This window comes from Coffea eugenioides, chromosome 10 (genome assembly GCF_003713205.1).
Source record: "Coffea eugenioides isolate CCC68of chromosome 10, Ceug_1.0, whole genome shotgun sequence".
Classification (NCBI taxonomy): domain Eukaryota; kingdom Viridiplantae; phylum Streptophyta; class Magnoliopsida; order Gentianales; family Rubiaceae; genus Coffea; species Coffea eugenioides.
In genome coordinates this window covers 7,638,514-7,659,597 of record NC_040044.1, presented here as the reverse complement: position 1 = coordinate 7,659,597, position 21,084 = coordinate 7,638,514, and the positions used below count along the sequence as shown (strand labels likewise).

At 32.7% G+C, this 21,084-nt stretch overlaps 1 long non-coding RNA gene across 2 annotated transcripts; it reads left to right on the top strand.

The window, feature by feature from the left end:
* Positions 1-8,905: 8,905 nt before the first annotated feature.
* LOC113748572 lies at positions 8,906-10,729 on the top strand. Of its 2 annotated transcripts, none has more exons than XR_003464411.1 (3): positions 8,906-9,031; positions 9,204-9,294; positions 10,275-10,729. It is a non-coding gene; the product is annotated as an uncharacterized LOC113748572 (long non-coding RNA). The 2 variants fall into 2 exon arrangements; XR_003464412.1 differs by having other exon boundaries at positions 8,906-9,062.
* The last annotated feature ends 10,355 nt before the right edge of the window (positions 10,730-21,084 follow it).

The following is a 21,084-nucleotide window of genomic DNA, read 5'->3' as shown; positions in this document are numbered from 1 at the left end:
GTTAAGAACTCATTTCTAAATTCTTATCATCCAAATTCTGAAGATTCTTCTTTGCGTGTCACAAAAATACATGGAAGTAGACAAATATATCAAAATATTTATGCAAGAAATTTGAACAGAAGAAGCACGGGAATCATTACTTGTAGATCTAGAAGAAGTATAATTACACAATGGAATTACATTTCTCAAGTCAACAGTCTCTAAAAGCCTGAAATTTTAAAGATAAAGACTAAAAGTATTATTATAAAAAAAATGAAAAGAAATGCTTCTAATCAGTCAAAATAATTGATATGCACAATATTCAACCGGGTCCTACATAAAAGTGCTTTAGCGTGCGAACTATAAAATCATTTTTTAATGTAAAAAAAAAAGAATTTCTTTTGTACAACTTTGTTATCACTTTGATACATTTTAGATAACCATTTAATAATTGAAAGCATGCAAATATCAATGTATAGAACATGATTGCCTATATCTGATAAATCACAATTTTTGTTTGGACATATATGTTAAAAGGAAAAAGGCAAAAAAAAATATCAATGGCCATTAAACTATTGTTCGCATCAACTTTTGACCATCAAACAATTTTTCTTCATAAATTAGCTACTAAACTAACTAATCAGTACAACTATGGCCATTTTGTGGATTTTGGCTCTTAATCTACAAAATAATCAGAACACTCAGGGTATTTTTGTCCACCACTAACTTGACCCTATGTCGTCGCTCCATTAAGTTCTAGCAAAACAACTCCTTTTAACTATCTTGATGGCAATAGTTGCACCCTTCCTCTTCTAGATAAATAGTACTAAATATATTAGATCCTATTTCTTGCAGTTCTTCAAAATCAGCTGGTGTGGTATTTTCACCAACTACAGAATTCCTCCAATATAATTAGTGCTGAGTGGTGGACAAAAATACCCCTAGACGTTTTGATTATGTTGTAGATTAAGAGTCAACATCTAGGAAATGGACATTGTTTTGTTGATTAGTTAGTTTAGTAACTAATTTGTGACGAAAAATTGTTCGATAGTCAAAAGTCTATGTGAGCAATAGTTTAATGGCCGTTGAGATTTTTTGCCTAAAGGAGAAAAAATAGATTAGGCTTGCTAGTTGAAATTTTTTTTTTTGTTTTGCAATTTTATATAAATGCATAAACCTATTTGCCTTACTTGCATTTTCTAGTAGTACAAAAAGTTAATTAATAGAAAATTCATTGGTAAGAACTTATATAATCGTATTTGAAAGCTCTAGAACAAAAGCATATACATCTATGTATGATTTTTTTTCCTTTTGGTTTTGTACTTTAACCAAAATTTTAACTAAGGATTAAGCTAGTTAGTATACAACAATATATGTTCCATTATTAAATTATATAGCTTCAAAACTTATTCAATACGTGATCGCCTAAGAACAAATAGAAATGGATGAACATAAGACTTCTTCTAAAACGGAAAAAATTGATATGTTGTGAAAAGCAATTATTGCCCAAAACTGCAAAGAAGTATCCATTTCACTAAGTCAAGTTTTGATATTATGATTTCTATCTTTATTATCAACTTACAACCAAAATATATGAAGGAAGAGACGTGTTTTTAAGATTGCTTCCATAATACTCTTCTTTAAAATAAACTTCAAAGCATAGTAGTTTTGAATTTCAACTGATAAATGGGATGATCAAAACACCTAGATATACAATAGAAACTTTACAACCTAATGAATACCCTTGTGACCTAATACTACTTCTATTTGCTTTATCTTTCTAACTCCTAGATTCTTGTTTTAAAATAATTTTCTTTATTATTTCTATTCTACATGTTAATTTTTAAACATATCTAAAATGAAATTATGTTTCTTTACTTTTAAAAACCTACTACATGAAATTGTATTGTACATTCAAATATATATGCAGTTACATTCATGGTGTGTCTATATTCAATAGAAACTAAAATCCTTTAAACACCATTGAAAGCTTTTCATCTCTTCATATGCTTTGTTCTTTTATGTGTATCCCTAAAGTTGGATTTTAATTATCATGCTTTTGACCTTTCATTCAAAATGTATGATGTTTTTATAATTTTTTTTTTAAAACCTTACAAGATTAAAATTTTTTCCTGCTAAAGCTTTTAAGACATGATTCACAAATAACTATTAACTTCTTGAAATAAAGAAAGTAAAAAAATTTTTGAATAGGAGTATGTAAATGCAAATAGTGTTATGTTTGCATCACTACACCGAAATTCTAAACTTCCAAATAAAGCTAATCTTAATCAGATTACCTTAATGGCTGCAACCTTCCGGGTCTTTGGGCCAAAATTGGACTTTGCTAATTACTTGTACTCTTTTGACTTTTTATCAAGATAACTCTTAGCGCCTTTTTTTCCATGGAAAAAATCTACAACTAAAAGAAGGAGAAAGTTATTCTTGCAATCAAAAAATAACCTAATAAAAGATGTATTATAATCTAAAATAGAAATAACGTCGAAACAATTCTGAGCAAGTATGAATCAGGCCAATTATGTTGGATCACATTTCACAAAACAAGCTATTCTTTTCATATAAACAATTATTTGATAATGCACTTTCATGTTTTGAACTATAGAATATGTGTTTTGTTCGCAACGGATCTTCTGTCACACACTCTGTACCACTCTCTATGTCACTTTTTATTATATTGTTATTTCTCTTACATGAACATCATGTTTTAGTTCTTTTTTGTTTCCTTAAGATCCAATAACTATTAATTAAGTAATACACAAAATTTAAAAAACTCAAAAAATCAAAATGCATAAAAAATGAGATTTTTTTTGAATCTCCTGCTATATTTTTTAATTTTCTACTATATATTGCTTTATTGAAGTTGCTATATTTATTTTTTACTCAATTACTAGTTATTGGATCTTAAGGAAATAAAAAAGAACTAAAATATGATGTTTATGTAGAAGAAATAGCAATATATAAAAAATAGGACAGAGAGTTACACGGGGTGTAGAACAGAAGATCTGTTGCGTGTTTTGTCCATAAATACTTTATGAAGATTCAGGGACACACTGTGTTCTTCTCAAGAATAAAGGTTCGCTAAAATTTTCGTATCCAAATGGGTATTCTAATGTACCCAGCTAAAATTTTCGTATCCAAATGGGTATTCTAATGTACCCAACTATTCTTATCGTATACATTACACAACAAAAAATTCTCACATAACAACATATTGTCTTAAAATAACTAAATAATAGTACGAGAATGACCGCCTAGTTTATGTAGACTAGGAGGTGAACACCGCGCATACTTTTCAGCTTGCCCAGAGTGCCCGGACATCTTAGTTGAGATAATATGCGTCGATCCGGAGGTACCATATGAAATCCATTGAAATATATATTTACAAAGTCTACTTCAACTAAAAGTAATACAAAGGACATCAGTTCGTAGTTTGCAGGGTTAAAATGCATCATCTTCGAAGATTGGGAACCGCAAATCAGGGAAATTACTCTTGAAATAACAATCCGTCGTCATGATTTTCTGCTAGCTAATGCAGTTATAATTCCACCAGCTATAAGTACCACAGCAGTAACTGAAATGCCAATTCCAATGACACCATCTGCACCATAAAGTTAAACTTTTATTTCATGTATTGCCATACTCGAAAAAAAAAATCCCGAGGATTCAAAGTAATTTGTTATCACCTTTTGTAATTTGTTCTTTTACTGTCTTCTCAAGGTACAAAGCCTACCTCCAATCAGGTTTAATCTAGCAAACAAAGACAAAACCAATGGGATAAAGGCACCACTCTTGAATACAACCAAAATGTTCTACAGTTTCTTTCTTTTGACAATTAATATTGGTAAAGCATGTTAAACTATGAGCAATTTCACTAATGGGAGCAGAGAACTAACCTCCAAACATTTCTATACAAGCTGCAGGCTTCTTGAATGCTCACCACTTCTATAACAACCAACAGCTAGAAGGTAAAGCTTTTCACTCTTTTGCGATGGACTATCGGTCTCAGAGAGAAGCTGCACATAGACAACAGATAGATTTTAGTAGTGAGAGGAGTTTGCAATTCATATTTAAATCAAATTTAAACACCAAAACTCCAATTGCAGTTCTCTCCTTCCAACTTTCTAAAAAGGTCATACACTCTCAGAACAGTGTTTTTTATAGTATGGCAAAAATTACCATTCTATGCAAGTAACAAGTACTACAATTGAATTTATGTAACATTTTGATTCTTCTACTTGTGAAAACCCAGCAAACTCTAACACATGCAATGACATAATTCGTTCATAGGACATAGCAGATGCTTATGATATGCAGTATTATAAAAAAAAAGAAAAAGAAAACTCTTAGTAGCATCATAACTTCTCTGGATAGCAAACATCTATATTCCAGTAGTAATATCTATAGTTTTCACTCTTTTGAAACCTGATTTGAAGTTTTAAAAAAAAATCCAATAATGATCATGAGATTAGTGCACAGGACAATTTAAAAATTATAACAATCACGTAGATTCACAACTTCTCGAAAATGTGGAATTATAAGAATCACTGATAATGACTAAGTTGAGAGGCTAAGATCTAAAACGAATGAGTGAAAAATTATGTTTGATACTAACATGTTCAATTTAAAATGTTTAAGTACGCAGGGAAAAAAAAGGTGCAGATGGTTACTGTTGGCTATTGTCACTTTGACTCTAATGGCAATGATAATTGTGAAGGGATCATGCTCAGTTGCAATAGGATTATCGTGAGCTTCCTCAAATTGATTCCATATGGTTAAACCATTGGCTTCATGCTGCAGAGGCAAAGAAAAAAAGACTACTGTCTATAAATCTATATAACACGAAGTCACGAATTCTTGTTTTTCTCAAGCATTGATTTACATTGACAATACCAGAAGGCACAAAACAATGGATCTTAAGAAAGGTAAGCTAAATCAAAACAAATTAACAAGGGGCGAAAATATAGAAACACAACCTAAGAATCCCAACAAAATTTTTAGCCAGCTAGTTGGTATAATAAAAAGAAGCAGCCGCAGCACATACTGAATGAAAAGGCAATCTTCACAAAATATTAGAAATTAATAAATAGAATGATAAGCGATCACACTTTAAAAATGTTGTTTCTAGATCAGGCTTATTACCAAAGTCCGAATTTGCTGCTATCATTTCCTTGTTCTATGTTGTGGCAGCATACAATATGACGAAACAATACACTCATGTAATATTCTAATAGCATTCAAACATCATTAAAATTTTGGTTGCCTCTTTCTACAACATACAAAGTGACAAAATAGGTCATTATTATTAATCTTCATCCTGCACCTTTCTAAAGACCAATAATAGCATAAAGACAGCAAAAACTTACAATAAAGTGCTGGGAAAAAAATCTGCTAACACAAGGAAAAAAATAGGAAGACAAAACCTTAGATCTGCACTAAACAGACCATTTCCCTTTTTCTTCTTTTGGTTCAGGAAAAACACCCAAATAAAACTCACCTTGAGAAAAAAATTTCCCCAATCCTTTTGTACCATACTGCAAATTTTAATAGCTCAACCTGTAACAAACATTTAAAATCCAATAGAAAATAAAGACGCCTATAACAAAAAGAAGAAAACAATATGAAGAAAACAAATAGTCTATAATTTAAACAGATAACAAAAAACCTAAAACTTAAAATAGCAAACGGTTAAAAACTTAGAAACTTTTAAAGTTACTTTTGTTGCACCATAGGCGAACACATGAAAGAATTTTGAACCACCCTAAGCATGTGGACAACAACGCAATGCACCACAAGAAAGGACACATAGAATCACATAAGATTTCTACTAATACACAAGAAATCAGAAGAGGAAAAATTACAAAGAATAAATTAGCATTTTTGTAAAGTTCTTGTACTCCCTATAACAACATAACAAACTTTCCAAACAATCTGATATGATAATTACACATCAACCCTAACCAAGCTAGCAGATATAGTAGAATCATTAAAAAAAACTTTTCTAAAAATGCGACAGAAACACTAAGATAACATGAAGCCACCAATTCTTGTCTTTTGTTGAGAAATTAGGAGGTTAGCAGTTAAATATCTGCATCTTTTGTTATTTTGGCTGAAAAAATACTACTGTTTTAAATGCAGAAATGCCTTTCAAACTTCATTATATTATTAGAATTGTGCAGAAACCCAATAATGATCTAAGAGGCTTCAAGCAAAGAAATCAATGGGGGAAAAGGTAATACATAAAGCAAGAAAAATAAGAAATTAGGGCACAAAAAGCTTACCTTTTGATGATTTCTCCAACCTAAATAAAAAAAACCACAAAAAAATTGAGCAAATGATGAGATACGAAATAAGTAAAAATAAAATAAAATCTAAGATTTAGAATTGAGCATGGTAGGGTACCTCAGTGTCAGATCAATCGACTTCTTCCTTCTGTGGCAAAAGAGACCTGTTGAAAAGAGAGTTTAAGAGAGAGGTACGGGAGGTAAGGGCATTGGTGGATGAGAAAATGAAGTCTCATTTGAATCTTATGGGTAGATGAATAGCACAGCCTCCATATCCAAACACATCCTTATCTGCTTTCTTAATCTCTCTCATATGATCCGATAAAGGAAGAAAAACGCTAACAAACATACATAAAAATAAACGGATATTCCTGTTTGATCTTGTCAACACAGGCCTCCATATCCAAATCCATCCTTATTTGCTTTCTTAATCTCTCTGATGGGATCTAAACAAGGGAAACAAGACTAACAATATACATAAAAATAAACGAAAAACTCAAAAATTTTAAGAGATTGGATTTTTTTGCTTAGAACATGTGATTTTTTAAATTTTACAAAATAAAGATGCTGAAGATCCAGTTTTTCACTTGTCTGCTTCTTTCCATGTGGCTTTCTTTTTTTTTTTTGTCTATTTTCTTGCAGGCAAAAAAAGTATCAATACTTACGAAGCAAAAAACTGACAATCAAGATAAATTTCACAAAAAAATAAAAATAAAAATACTTACTGAGCAAAAAAATCACATGTTCTGATGAAGATGCCGAAGACCCATTTTTTCCTTGTTGCTTCTTGTTTCCACATGGCTTCCTTGTTTTTTTCTTGTCTTATTTCTTGCAGTAGAAAAGAAAGTCGAGATACTTACCGACCAAAAAACTCACCTGTTCAAATGAAGAAGATGAAGATGGAGAAGATCCAATTTATCTTTCAGAGAGAGAGGAGAGAAATAACGTTCAATCAGCAAAATAAACCTTGTAAAAAAAAAAAGGCACAGAAAAATGCAGCAGCACAATGTAAATTTTATGCAGAGAGCAACAAGAAACAGTTTGAATTTAGAAAATAGAAAGCAAGGAGCTGAGCTAACCAGAGTGCAAGAAACAGCAGCAAAGCAACAAAGGAAAACGGAAGAAAGGAACTATTATCACTGACCTTGATGATGATATTTCCAAAATCTGGAAAAAATAGATGGTCGGTGTGTAAATTGTGCAGAGAAATTGCATCAGTCTTCTCATCCATCAAGAAAAGAGGTAAAAGCTGTTATTTGGTAGATTGCAATAGTGACAGTAGAAGCAATTTTTAGTCAAAGCCCATGGGGACAAGAAAGGATTCACAACAGCACCGGTAATTTTGGGTACAAGAGTAAGGTCAGAATTGTAAAACCAACAAATTAGCATTGAGCCCAAGCACAAGTAGACAGCTAGAAATTAAGATTAGTTATAGTAAGTCTTATAATTGAATAGTGGTAGGAGGAGCGTTCCTTATTATATGGTTTATGTTAGTTGTGACTTTTGATGTGTAGATTAAAATGGCAAAAATTGAAGAATTGTAGTTTGAATAGGATTGTGGCTACTGTGCATTATTTGGCAGATGAGAAATGGCATGAATTGAAGACTTGTAGTATGAATTTGGAATTTTGAAGATTTTTAGGGACTAGTGCTCTCAACTCATATCCTCCAATTGTATCGAAACTTCACGTTTCAAACTTTAACCATGCAATCTTTGGGGGGAAAATAAATCTATTCATGTTAATACTAAAAGAGGCCAAGTAAATTACACAAAACGATGTGATTTTAATCTATAGGCTTTAAAGCCAATGAGTTAAAGAGCAAAAAAGAGTCAAGAATTATGTGATGATAGAAAATCGAGCTCGGAATTAAAAAAACCTGAAAATAAGAGAGTTATTCTTCTTGTCTTCTTGCTTGTTTGCCGCTTGTAAATGCTTGAAAAAATTACAAAAAATAAAGATACCTCATTTGCTTCTTTTTTTTTATTGAGAAAGAATGATGATATTGTGGTATCTGAATCGTCAAATTATGTATTTGTTTAAGCATAGAATTGTGAAATCATGTGTTTGTTTTAAGATAAGAATCTAAGGAGAACATTATACCCACTTTAGGACTTTGCCTTCTGCAGTGGTTTAGAGTAATTAGGTAAGTATAGGGACAAATGACGGTACGGTAGCTTACATTATTTAGATAAGTGAAGCGATAAGAGAGTATATTAGAAATCATAAAAAAAAAGGAAAAATCATTATTATATTATATAGTAATAGAGATGATGACGCAACAGATCCTCTGTGTCACACCCTGTATCACACCCTATCACACTCTTTATAATCTCGCCAAGTGTCCCTTAATAAACCAAACCCTCAAATAACCCAACTCGGACCATATTAAATTGATTAATCGATTAACCGGACAGATAACTTAATCTCTTTAACCAAAACCAAGTAAAATAAAAACTCTTTAACCAAAATCACAATTTATCAAGGAAACAAACCTAAAACTCAAACAACCTCTGTCCTCTCTTCGTCATCTTCACCATTCAAACATCTTCACCATTCATCTTCCGTTGCGCAATTTAATATGCATCACTGAAATTGTTACACCTCTTATTCACATGAGGCAAAAGTTTTGACGAAATATTCACGGATATGGTCCGAGATGCCGAAAAGGGTTTGCACGAAGATGCATCCTATCTCACATGAGAAACAACTTTTTTACAAGGACGAGATAAAGCTTCGAAGCTCTTCCCAAAGGTGAGAAACAACTTATTTCTTAAAAACCTTGGTGGGTTTCTTCGAAGCTCTTTCTTATGGTAGAAATATATTTAGTTTTAGTGTAAATTTGTACTGGGTAATGGGTACTTTTGCTTCTGAAGTTTTGTTTTTGGATGCAAAGTTAATTTAGCTTTTGTTGTTTGCGTCAAAGGTCATCAGATTATGTGCTCTCAAACAAAATTGGACGAACCTCACCACCTGTTCGATCAAATGCCTAAGAGGAAGATGAATCAAACTGTAAGGTAAAAGTCTGACTTGGTTGCTCCCATATTTTTGCTAGTAGAGCAACTCCTCTACTTCAAATGTTATCTACCATTTTAACCTTTTTTCCCCCCAAATGTTAAATATGTGCCATTTGGACATTGCCCTTTTTCCATCGATGGCATTTTAATCTTGCATGTAAAAATCTGTAACAAAAGTAGTATATGTCGTTCGTGAATTAGTCTGCAATTTGTTTTTTAGAGTGCCCCCTTAGTTCTACTATTTTTACTTGTCTTACCCCGTAAATCTCAAATTCTGGTTTCACCAATGCCCACGGACATGTTGGCTTCGGTGTTCACTAACTATTGAGACCTAATCATCATTATTAAGCTTCATTTTATTTAATCCTGAATTGCTAAATCTTATCAAATTTTACTCGTAACAACTCCTGACTTTTGAAAATTTTTGTGTGAAGACTTCAATAACTATTAAGACCTAATCTTAGCTGATGTAGCTAATCTACCTATTAAATGTAAAGCTAACTCATTGTTTTGTCATCATCAGTTTTTTTTTTATTTTTTAGTTTTTTTTGTCATTATCAGTTATTAAGCAATCCCAGCATTTACACGGACTCTTGTATATATTTTTGTGTGCATGGAAACCAAACCATTGGAACTACATTATTCCGATATTGGAACTACATTGTATATATTTTTGTTACGTTTTGTTTTTCTAAATTTTAAAGGATAACTTTACCGATAATTTTAAAGTTACATTTGCTGCAGCAAATTGCAATGGTTTTCTGGTTTTGGTCTATATGGATAGAGGTGCCATCTTGACATGCATTGGTGTGACTAGTTGCAGGGTTTATGTATTCATTCACTTCATTGTTGCTGTTCAGAAAAATCAACGTTTATGAAAATTATGAAAATTAGATAATTGAAATCTCTTATTTGCAGAATGTTATGCATAATGAAGCTTCAATCATGTAAAGCTTGTAACTTTTTCCCTAATACTGCAGGGGTATCTGATATGATGATAGGTGGAGTGGGGTAAGGCAAAGCCATCAACTCTCAAGAATTCGCTGGAGAACAAACTAAGGGAGGCTCTCGAGGAGGCTTCTGAAGATGGGTCATTGGCAAAATCACATGAAATTTACTCTGAGTCTTTGAATCAAAATGGCTGCTTGGGAAGGTCAATATCTCTTGCAAGGCTTAATGCCCAGTTGGAATTCTTGAGGGCAACTGCTCTTTTGTCTGATAGAACATTTTGCACTGAAGAATCCATTCCTGGCTTTAATGAAGCCTTGACTTTGTACGGGTTGTTTTCTTGTTTTCAAATGCTACAGTATTGGGATTCATCTACATTTAGCTTAAAGGAAATTACTGCAAATTTGAGCAATCATGTACTTCATGGGGGTGCAGAGGAAGGTACTGTGGAGCATGATATTAAAACCAAAATTGTGGATTACTTGAACATTCCTGAGATGAGTTTGTACTTGTTTTTACTGTTAGTGGAGGATCTGCATTTAAATTGTTGCTGAATCTTATCCTTCCCATTCGAACAAGAGGGTGTTGAATACGTTTGACCATGACAGCCAGTCTGTGAGTTGGACGGCTCAATGTGTTAAAGAGAAGGGTGCAAATATATTATCCGCAGCTCAACTAATATATCTCATCTTCTACAGTTTAGTCAAAAGAACGTTTATTAACAGAAATTTGAACAAAAATATCAAAAACACGTTGAAGTATAAGCACAAAGTATTATTCCACTTAAAGGTCTAATTAATCCATGAGCGCAATCCCACAGTCTTGTCCTCCATTTCTTCATAAGCATCTTCATTCAATTTTCCCATTTTCAACAACTTGTTGATCAGAATCATCATTATTTTCAAGTTCTTGTGCCTACAAAAACAAACCCAAAGTTAGCAAATATATTGAATTATAATTGTAAATTATCAAACTAATATATATAAGATTAAATAATTAATCAAATTTTTTTCTTACTTGAACAAAACTTATTGATGCATGTTGTTGTGCTATTGAACTTGAAGACATCAAATCATAGCCTTGGTAGAAGTTAGGGTCCAATGTCTGCCAGAAAAATAAGAAATAAAAGACCACACATACAAACAAGCAGCTGTAAACTTGCAAAACTATAATACTTGGAAAAAATTAAGATAAATAAGAAACAACATGCAACTAATGGTTGACATAATATCTACAAAAAGCATAATATTCACTTACTTGTAATAATTGTGTCATGTTCTTAGTATTTTGCCTATTGCAGATGTCTTCTATTGGAATTCCAAATTCCTGATATAATTAAAGAGAGACAACCACAAATAAAAAATATCATTGACAAAATATACCTTCAATGTAGTTTAGTCATTTAAGAATAAAATATTCAAATAAAAATTTAGAATGAATTATATATCTACTATACTATACAAGAGAAAAATGACGAATAACTAAACCTGTTGTGGTGGTAATTCTCGAACAAAACCTTGAATTGTAATAGAATCCATACTTGAATGAACAACATTATTTCCAGATTCCTACAATCATTTTTATCCAAATTATAAATAAGGATCCCAAAAATATTTCCATGCTCATCATTCATCGTAGAACTAAGGAACCAAAAAAAAAATAATAGTCAAACAAAAAAATAGCATGGTACACATAAACTAAATAAATTGTCAAACCTGTAATCTTTTTGATGAAGACTTCTCTTTCACCTTGTACTTGCGTTTCTTAGTAGCCATTTCTAGTGCACTTTTTGGTCTCTTGCTCGACTTGTAAGTAACTCTTTCTTTCACTTTGATGCCTTTTATTTTACTACAATCGATTTCGGCTGCATGGGTATCAACATCTTGATTCACGCTTTTCCTTTCTTCAATACACACTTCTTTCATTTTCTTTTTCCCTTGACAACATGCATCCATTTGCTCTAACATTTTCCAAAATTCATCTTTAGCAATTTTATAAGCTTCATCACATTCACAAGCTTTTGTCATGAGCTGCATATATAGATAGGATAACTCTTTGTAACGAAAACTCAATTTTGCCTTTGACTCCATTTCCTGGCTACTTTCACTGGAAACACATACATTTCCTGTTTTAGCTGCTTTTGTCCATCTCTTCAATATATGTGCATCAGGAATTGTTACAATATTCAGAGTCATCAATATTTTTAGTGCATGTGAACACAAAAATCCGGCAAATTCAAATTTCTTACAACTACATGAAATTCAAAAGTTGCCATGTTTGTTCCTAAACAACAGTTAGGAAAAAAAAAAGAAAAAATGTCACCTTGCAAAGATCCAGGAAAAAATGGAGAAGATCTTGAACAAAACCATCATATTCACAACTGCTATGTTCTTTTTATATTTAGACATCTACTCCTGAGGTTACATAACCTTTGTAATTTTTGAGAATAATGCAGCCACAGGAAAAAGGAAAATCGAAAACACAAAAAGTCAAACAAAAAAATTGTTCAGAATTGAGAAAAAAATTAATCAACATGTTGAGATATATTGCTGCTTATTATTTCCACAAAATTTATAACAATGTTTGAATATCAAGTGCAATATAACGAGAAGAAAGGCATTTAAGATCTACAAAATATCAAGTATAGTAAATTCAAGTCCTTAGAAAACTTATATACTACTCTGTAGCTATTTTCAAGAAAGTTCAGATCAGCTGCAAATGAACCAAAGCAAACTTGCGTGGTGATCAACACAAGCAAAGCCTTCTCAACTTGTCTTTCGTCAAGCTTGAGCAGTTTGATTAGGTAGCCCAACAACACTAGGATCAAGTAATGGCGAATCTAATTGAATTTACATCTGCTATAATATTCGATACTACTTATTACTACAACATGAATATGAACCATGATATTATATCTGTCTACGTAATTCAGAAAGACTAGGAAGAGTACCTGGGATTGCAGCCACTAAATGCATCCTAGGATTGGATCAAGGTAACCATATGCATCTATTGTATTACATAAATAGCCCACTGAAAAGTTACAAGGAAAATAAAAACATGCAGATGTTTGAAAAAAAATCCCCAAAATGTCTCCACAGACGAACGCAATTGTTGATCTTATTTTTGATTGCTAATTCAAGTAAATTCAACTTAAGTAATTTGTATCTAAATTCAAGTCCACAAAATTGATGTGATATTAAAGTAACACCATGACAAAAATCGATAATCCATTAAAGCAAAAAAGCTAAAAAATTGAAGGAGCAGCTCACAATTTCTGACCGCTCCGATACTGTGGTTGCTCCGATACTGTGGTTGTTCCAGTCAACGTGTGGCTAACTTGGCTTTCGTGAAGCATACTACTAAAGCATAAAAGCCAAAAAACTTTTGCCTCATGTGAATAAGATATATAACAATTTCAGTGATGCATATTAAATTGCGCAACGGAAGGTGAATGGTGAAGATGACGAAGAGAGGACAGAGGTTGTTTGGGTTTTAGGTTTGTTTCCTTGATAAATTGTGATTTTGGTTAAAGAGTTTTTATTTTACTTGGTTTTGGTTAAAGAGATTAAGTTATCTGTCCGGTTAATCGATTAATCAATTTAATATGGTCCAAGTTGGGTTATTTGAGGGTTTGGTTTATTAAGGGACACTTGGCGAGATTATAAAGAGTGTGATAGGGTGTGATACAGGGTGTGACACAGAGGATCCGTTGCGGATGATATTGTGGTATCTGAATTATTCTATTATTACGTATTCTCTATTCCTGACGAAGGGTACACCCCAACCCATACTGCTATACATTATCCCTCTAATGAAAATCGAGAAACCACAGAATTCCAAATAACACGCATGATCCCATTTAATAAGTACGCTATAGTATCGAGTCCCTTTAAAGCTTGCAATTGTTGGTGCTAGTACTTTTTCTCTATACAAAAAGGCAATGTTTTAAAAACCGGACCGTTAATTGAACCGGTGAAGTGAAAGGGTCGAGGTTCAACCGGTCGGACCGGTTCAACCTCGATTCAATAAATTTTTTTTAAAATAATTTATATAAATATATATATGTACAAAATAAGACATGTAATGGACTAATTTAATATTTTATATGATGAAAAGTTTACTATTTTTTAATAACTTGGATTTTTAAAAATAAATTTTTTAAATTATAAGTTAAAACAAATAAATTTCATCTCAATTTCAATTATATCTAAATCCAACCCCAAAATATCACAATATTTTGAAATTATACAAAATTCATGTCTCTGAGAATTTAGATATTATGAACTTAAATTTTAATTTACGTTTTGGGATTTAGAGATTGCAATTTAAAAAAGAAAATTTGGAGTTCGAAGGAAGTCAAGAAAATCGAAAAAAGAAATGTAAATTTGATAAGAAACAAAAAATAAGATAAAAGTGAGTGGTTGTGACATTAAATAATTTGGGTTAAAAAAAATTATTTTTTAACTTTTTTCAATTTAATGGACAAAAATAAAATTAAAAGATGGAAGAAAATATCAATAAATTAAAAATAAAGAGGTTTGATTAAAAAGAGAGTGACTGAAAATTAAAAAGAAAGAGTCATGAGGGGATGAGATTTTGTAAGAAAAATGGAAAAAAGAAATATGAGTGTTTGCTTTATATAAATAAGTTATCAAAAAAAACTAATAAGATGTGATGGTGCAACGGTTAATACATTGGTCTTTTATTACAAAGGTCTTGGGTTCGAATCTTGATAGCTGCATTTTGCAAAACTTAAAAAAAAAAAAAAAAAAAAGAGGGTAAGCTGAAAACCGGAAAACCGCCGGTTCAATCCGATTCGACGGTTTTCACGGTTCAACCGGTCTTTGACCGGTTTTCTAGCAAAGTCAACAAATGTCATTGAACCGGACCGGTGCCATGGCCGGTTCGCGGTTCAACCGGTCGAACCGGCCGGTCCGGTCCGGTTTTCAAAACATTGCAAAAAGGGGCTGGGGTTGGAGAGGGAGGGAGGGGGGGTGCGATTGTAAAGCTTTACAAAAATTATATAGGGCCCCAAGATTTTTCTAAAACTTATTATATATGCAGCCTTAATTTTTAAATTAAAAATTTTCACTTCATCCCTTGCCCAACATGTTTATTATTATCGTTTTTAAAAAATCAACTAAGGAATTTTCTTTGATTTCTCTTTGCAAGATTGTCATACAGCAATCAAACTCTTATATTAGCATACGATATAAAATTAATAAAAAAATTAATTTTAGTATATAATTAATATTTCATATAACCTTTAAATATCAATTAAAAAATTTACTTTAATTTCTCTTTGCAAAAGTGTCCTCTAACAATCCAACTATTAGTTTTCTTATAGTTATATATGGGTTCAAGATCACCTCAATGTTAGTATACACGATTAGTTAGTGTAACCCTTAAACAGTAACTAAAGGAGAAACTAAATTTACACTTCTTCAGACTAAATGCACACCCTATACATTTATTAGACGATCATGTCCTTAGCTTTTGTTAAGACAAAACTTTTTCTGTATTTAGATTATCGTTAGTAATATATTTCCAAAGAAAAAAAATTCTACACCCTAATCTTTATGTTAATTCTACATTGAAATTCCTTCCCTTATTTATTTCATTCCAAAATTTATGTTTCTTGAACTTGCTCTAATTTTTTTCTCTTTCCTTTCATAGCCTACTACCTTTGCATTATTGAACTTTTTTTTAAACTTACACATAATCAAAATGGCAGATATTAGCTTAAGAAGTCATTATCATTGAATATTCTACTTCGAAAACTGTTTAGATTTTAATTTTGTGAAATTGAAATGCATATCTAGGTATTGCTACATGCTTAATTTATTAATAAAATTTGTATTTACAAGCTTAATCGTAATTGAAAATCTAGATTGTTAAATTAATTTTAAATTGAAAATTTTATTCTTAAGCAATTATAAAATATTTGAAACATTTTTATTTATGATGTGTGTATTTTTTCCCTTTGTGATCTATTAATGTTTGTTTCTTGAAACTATATGAATCGTCAAAAAACTTAAATAAATAAGGGCATTGTTGTCCAATAAATGCAACGGGTGTGAACTTAATATAGAAAGGGGTGGATTTAGGCCCTCCCCTAATGAAATAGTAATTTCTTTATTAAATGTGATTATTAGAACTCTAAGTAGTAACCAAATAGACACTATATAAACAAAAAAAAAAAGACAAATAAAAGAAACCAAAGACAAGCATAAGAAAAGTCAACCTTAGTGATTATTCAAACAAATATTATTATTCAAGTTTATAATCTAAATTTTATCTATTATATATGTTTGACTGTTTGTCCCCTTAATCAAAATCCTAGTTCCACACCTGTGCAGGGATGCTCCTAATTCTAAAATCACTCCATAGTACAAGCTGCCTTCAAAAACTGACTAAATGTTCTGCCTCCAAAAACTACTGAATGTTGGTCAAAACTTGGGTAGATACAATTTTCAAAAATTCTGAGTCATTGGATTTTTAAAAATTGAATCTACGCAAGTGTGAACCTTGAATGTTTACAGGTTTGTGGCGTGAAAAAAAAAATGGAGGCAAAAGAGAGAAGGTAGAACAGTCGAGGTTTACATTTTCGTTCTGCATTATAAGTATAACGGCCACCAGCCACCAGCCACCGCTTCCCTCCCACTCAAGAAAGAGGAATATAGTAGAACCTCAATACCAAAGGATTAAATCCAACAATAATGCCCCTTTAAACTTTGAAGGAGGACCTTCCAAGAAATAAAAAAAAAAAAGAATAATTAAAAATTTTAAAGACCAAAAAACATTCCCAACAAAAACTTCTTCGGCTCTCAGAATAAGCCGCTGATTCCCACAAGAAGAACGCGTCCGTTAACAGTTTGCTGAAGATGAATAAAGAACTCAACCAACATGGTTCTGCAACTGCTACTAAAGCAGAATAAATAGCTGGCAGAACTCACCTTGCGACGAAATTCATCTCTAATCCAAGCAACAAGAGCAAAAAGAGAAACTCAACAAAAATCACCAATTATCAGACCAGATAATTAAGGATCTTAAAAATGGCTTACAGCCATTTAAACGGTACTACGAATTGTGTATATATATATCATCGTTGTTAATCACGGCACCTACCGAATCATTATTACTCATGACTTAAAATTAAAGTACGAAGGAATAGGTAGGATAGCAAGTCCCTAGCGATTTAATCTTCTTAGTAAATTTGTTGATCACTTTACATGTCAAGAACTTGGCATCACGGTGACCATCGGCCTCGACAGCTCCACCTACTATTCTTGAAACCTTGAATGTCACAAGGGTCAGGTCCGACTTGTCCTCCCGCCACATTGCAGTATGGTACATGTAACAAAAGAAACCTCCTCCTAAATCAACTAAATAATCACACATACACCATTCCACAGCTATTAAGCTCTGCATTCTTACAACTTTCCCATTGGCCCCCAACTGGTAGGCAACCAATGGATGAGCGGTTTCTTCAGGTAGATTGCAGATCAGGATATCCCCATCATAAACAACGCCCTTTTGATGGAATGCAAATGGAGGACCACACTTGATATCGTCCATGGCATAAGGCCTATCTGATTCAAGGCGCCTGCAAAATTCATTTTCTTCCCAAGGATTGAAACCAACAAACAACTCACAGGTCTCCCATTTGCCACTCCTGGTGTCGTAAGCAAAGGAGGCATATCGAGTTGAAACGCACAGCTTTTCATCAATAACTACGTGGGAGAATGGACGGCACATTTTCCCATCCTATATCCCCCTTCTAGGTTAAGGTTTTCATCCACATCGAAGCCTCCAAAATGTGATAAGTTTAAAGGTTGGATTAGGAAAATTTTGACCAAATCTCACAACTAACTTTGATTATGTTGAAAAAGTGCCTTAAATCGATTGAACATTTACCTTCCCTTTCTTCAATTGCGACACCCGAACCTTTTTCTTTTCATTTTAAAAAACCCAGAGCTATCTAAAAAAGTGTTTTGTTTTATTTTTACTTTTATTTTTCTAAAACCTACACCTAAAAATGTCATTTTTGTTGTCCTATTTTAGGCCCTTTTTCCTTTAGATTATTTTGAAACTAAAAATCCATTTTTTTGTAACATCTTTTTATTTCAAAAAATGGGGTGCAATAACCATAATTTCGGCAAGAAAAAGACGAGAAAGCTTTGTTGTCGCCTCATCAGTTTGAAGGGTCCAACCAATTAAGCTTCCAAGAGCACAAAAGCATTCCTCACTAAAAAAAAAAAAAATGAATAAGCAAATCTAGGAAAGAAATCCAAACAGAGTAAGAGAAGATTCCCAATTCAGAGAAAAATCAATTGTCCACTTAGAGACTGCCATTGGTTTATTTTGTACATACCAGGTGTGTCGAAACCATAGACATGTAAAATCTTCTTCTAAAATTGGTCTGATAAGCACCTATTTAGCACCAGGAAGCCCAAGTGAAACAACAAACTTTTTGAAAACCTCCCTAGGCGGTCTCCCCATCAGAAACTTGCCTGCAAGAGCATTCTTGAAAGGCTCAGCCACCAACTGCATTTCATGTCTAGAGATTATGAAGGCGGGCTCCCCTTTCAATGTTAAAGCCAACATGAAGAGGTGAAAACCACAGAATCATTGGAGGATGATGACTTTATTAAAATTGATGCAAAAGGCTTAATACCATGAAAATCACGAGGATGAGGTTGCCCCCTGAAAGACAGGAGGACAGCCATGGACGAACAAAGAATACCCTATGAGAGAGAGAATGATCGCCAGAGGGGAGAAGAGAGAGAATCTATAGAAAGGATCAGAATTGATTTTGACATGATGAATTCAAAATATTGTGTTTGTCCTAAATCCATTGTGTGGTGACAATTGGATTTATATGTGTTGACGGATATTTGATATTGTGTTTGTTGGATATCTGATGTTGATGGATAATTGATCTTGTGTTTGCTTACAGCAACACTATGTTTTTATGGTTCTTGCTGGACTCCTCTTTACTTGTTTAATATGTGTGACTATTTTAGGTATTGTTTTAGATTGTTGGCAAGAGGAAATAGTACTTTTATTGGGGAAATTCTACCCAAAAATTCAGTATTTCGATTATTTTTTATTGATGACAAAAGGAGGAGACTAATAATGATGATTCCTTGTTAATAACTTTATTTTAATGCTTTATCTAAGAGGGAATATGTTTAAATTACATTTTGCTGCTATTACATATGCCACTAAGTCAGGGGAACTTGTTTAAATTATGCATGATCTCAAAAATTATCATTTTGTTTATCATCATAAAAAATGGGGAGGTTGAAGACTTTGATGATTAACAAGACAAATGATGATTTGGACTAATGCTTTTTAAATTAGAATCATGTTAGAACAGTTACTCAAACTTTTGGGAAAAGAAAAGATGAAAAACAAAGTCGCTCGCTGTTGGACACAAGCTTCAGACACACACCAACATGATCGGACGTTTGAAGTACTTCGGATGTCCGAATCTCCCTACGGTTAGTTTTTCCTGCATTTAATGCATGAATTTGTCTCACCAATTTTCAGCACCTATAAAAGACTTGACGTCTGAACTTGTTCAAAACTTTTGCCTACAATGAATACAAGCCTCCGCCCCCACGTGAATGGGCTGGTGGTTGGCGCCTTTTCCTCGGGTCCTCCCGGGATCGAATCTCCGCAGCAACATCGGCTTCTCCGTGCATCTAACGTGCTAGGTCTGGTTGGGGCGCTGGACCGGGCCGAAGTGGGATTAGTTGGGCCGCCTTTAAGGACTTGACCCGGACACCCACTCCGTCAGAAAAAAAAAAAAAAAAGAAGAATACAAGCCTCCTTGAGTGATTTGATAGAAAATACTCTTTTCTTTGTACTCTTGCATTCATGTGAGGTTGGAAATTAGTATTGTGATCTTCATTGTATAGTAAGCATTCAATTGTAACATCATAGAGGATTAGCTTGAGAGTTGTAAAACCCTTTCCTTTTATTTTATTGCCTTCTCTGAAGTTTCCCAATTGTGTGGTTTTAATTGCTTCATTTTTATTGCTTTCTCTCCGCTTGAGTACGTCATTACTTAGATTAATTTGGTTAGTAAAAATTGGATGAAAATTTGTCATCACTTAGATTTTTAATCAACCTAATTCACCCTTCCTCCCGCGTGAGTTACTTTGGGACCTTACAAGTGAGTTTTGCTTGGGAGTAAACTTTATTTATGAATGACCTCTACTGAAACCAATGCGTGTCTCTCATCAGGTATGTAGTTGAAACCCAATCACGCAATTATTGAATGAAAATCTAGATTTAGAGAGATAGATGTTAACTTTACCCACTCAATCTAACTTCAATCTCTCATCCTCTATCATTGGCTTCAACCTTTGAAACTCTCTCCTTAACGTTCTCTCATTCCCATGGTAAATCAAGCAATCAAATATCACTCTCTGTAAATAGAAGAGAGTAATGTCATGAATCCATAATTCAAATAGCGTTCTCTCTTTGTAAATGGAAATGGAAGATAGTAACTTTCAAAGTAATTACACCATCTTTTTTACTTTTTTTTTTTAAAAAAAAATAGTAATATTCTTGACTGAAGTTAAGGAATGTGAGATAAACTAAAATTTTTGAAGGTCGAAACCCAAAGCGGACTGCTTCTTGACCATAGGATCTGTGACCAGGTTTGTAAACCAAATCTGTACAAGAATTTCCCTATTTGAATAAAAAAAAAAAAGGGTTATTATCACTTTACTCTCTTAACGTTTGATATCACTATCAATTTCCTCCTTAACATTATTTTTCAGCCATTTTATCCTCAAGACTAACGGTTAAACTTAACAGAGTTTATTA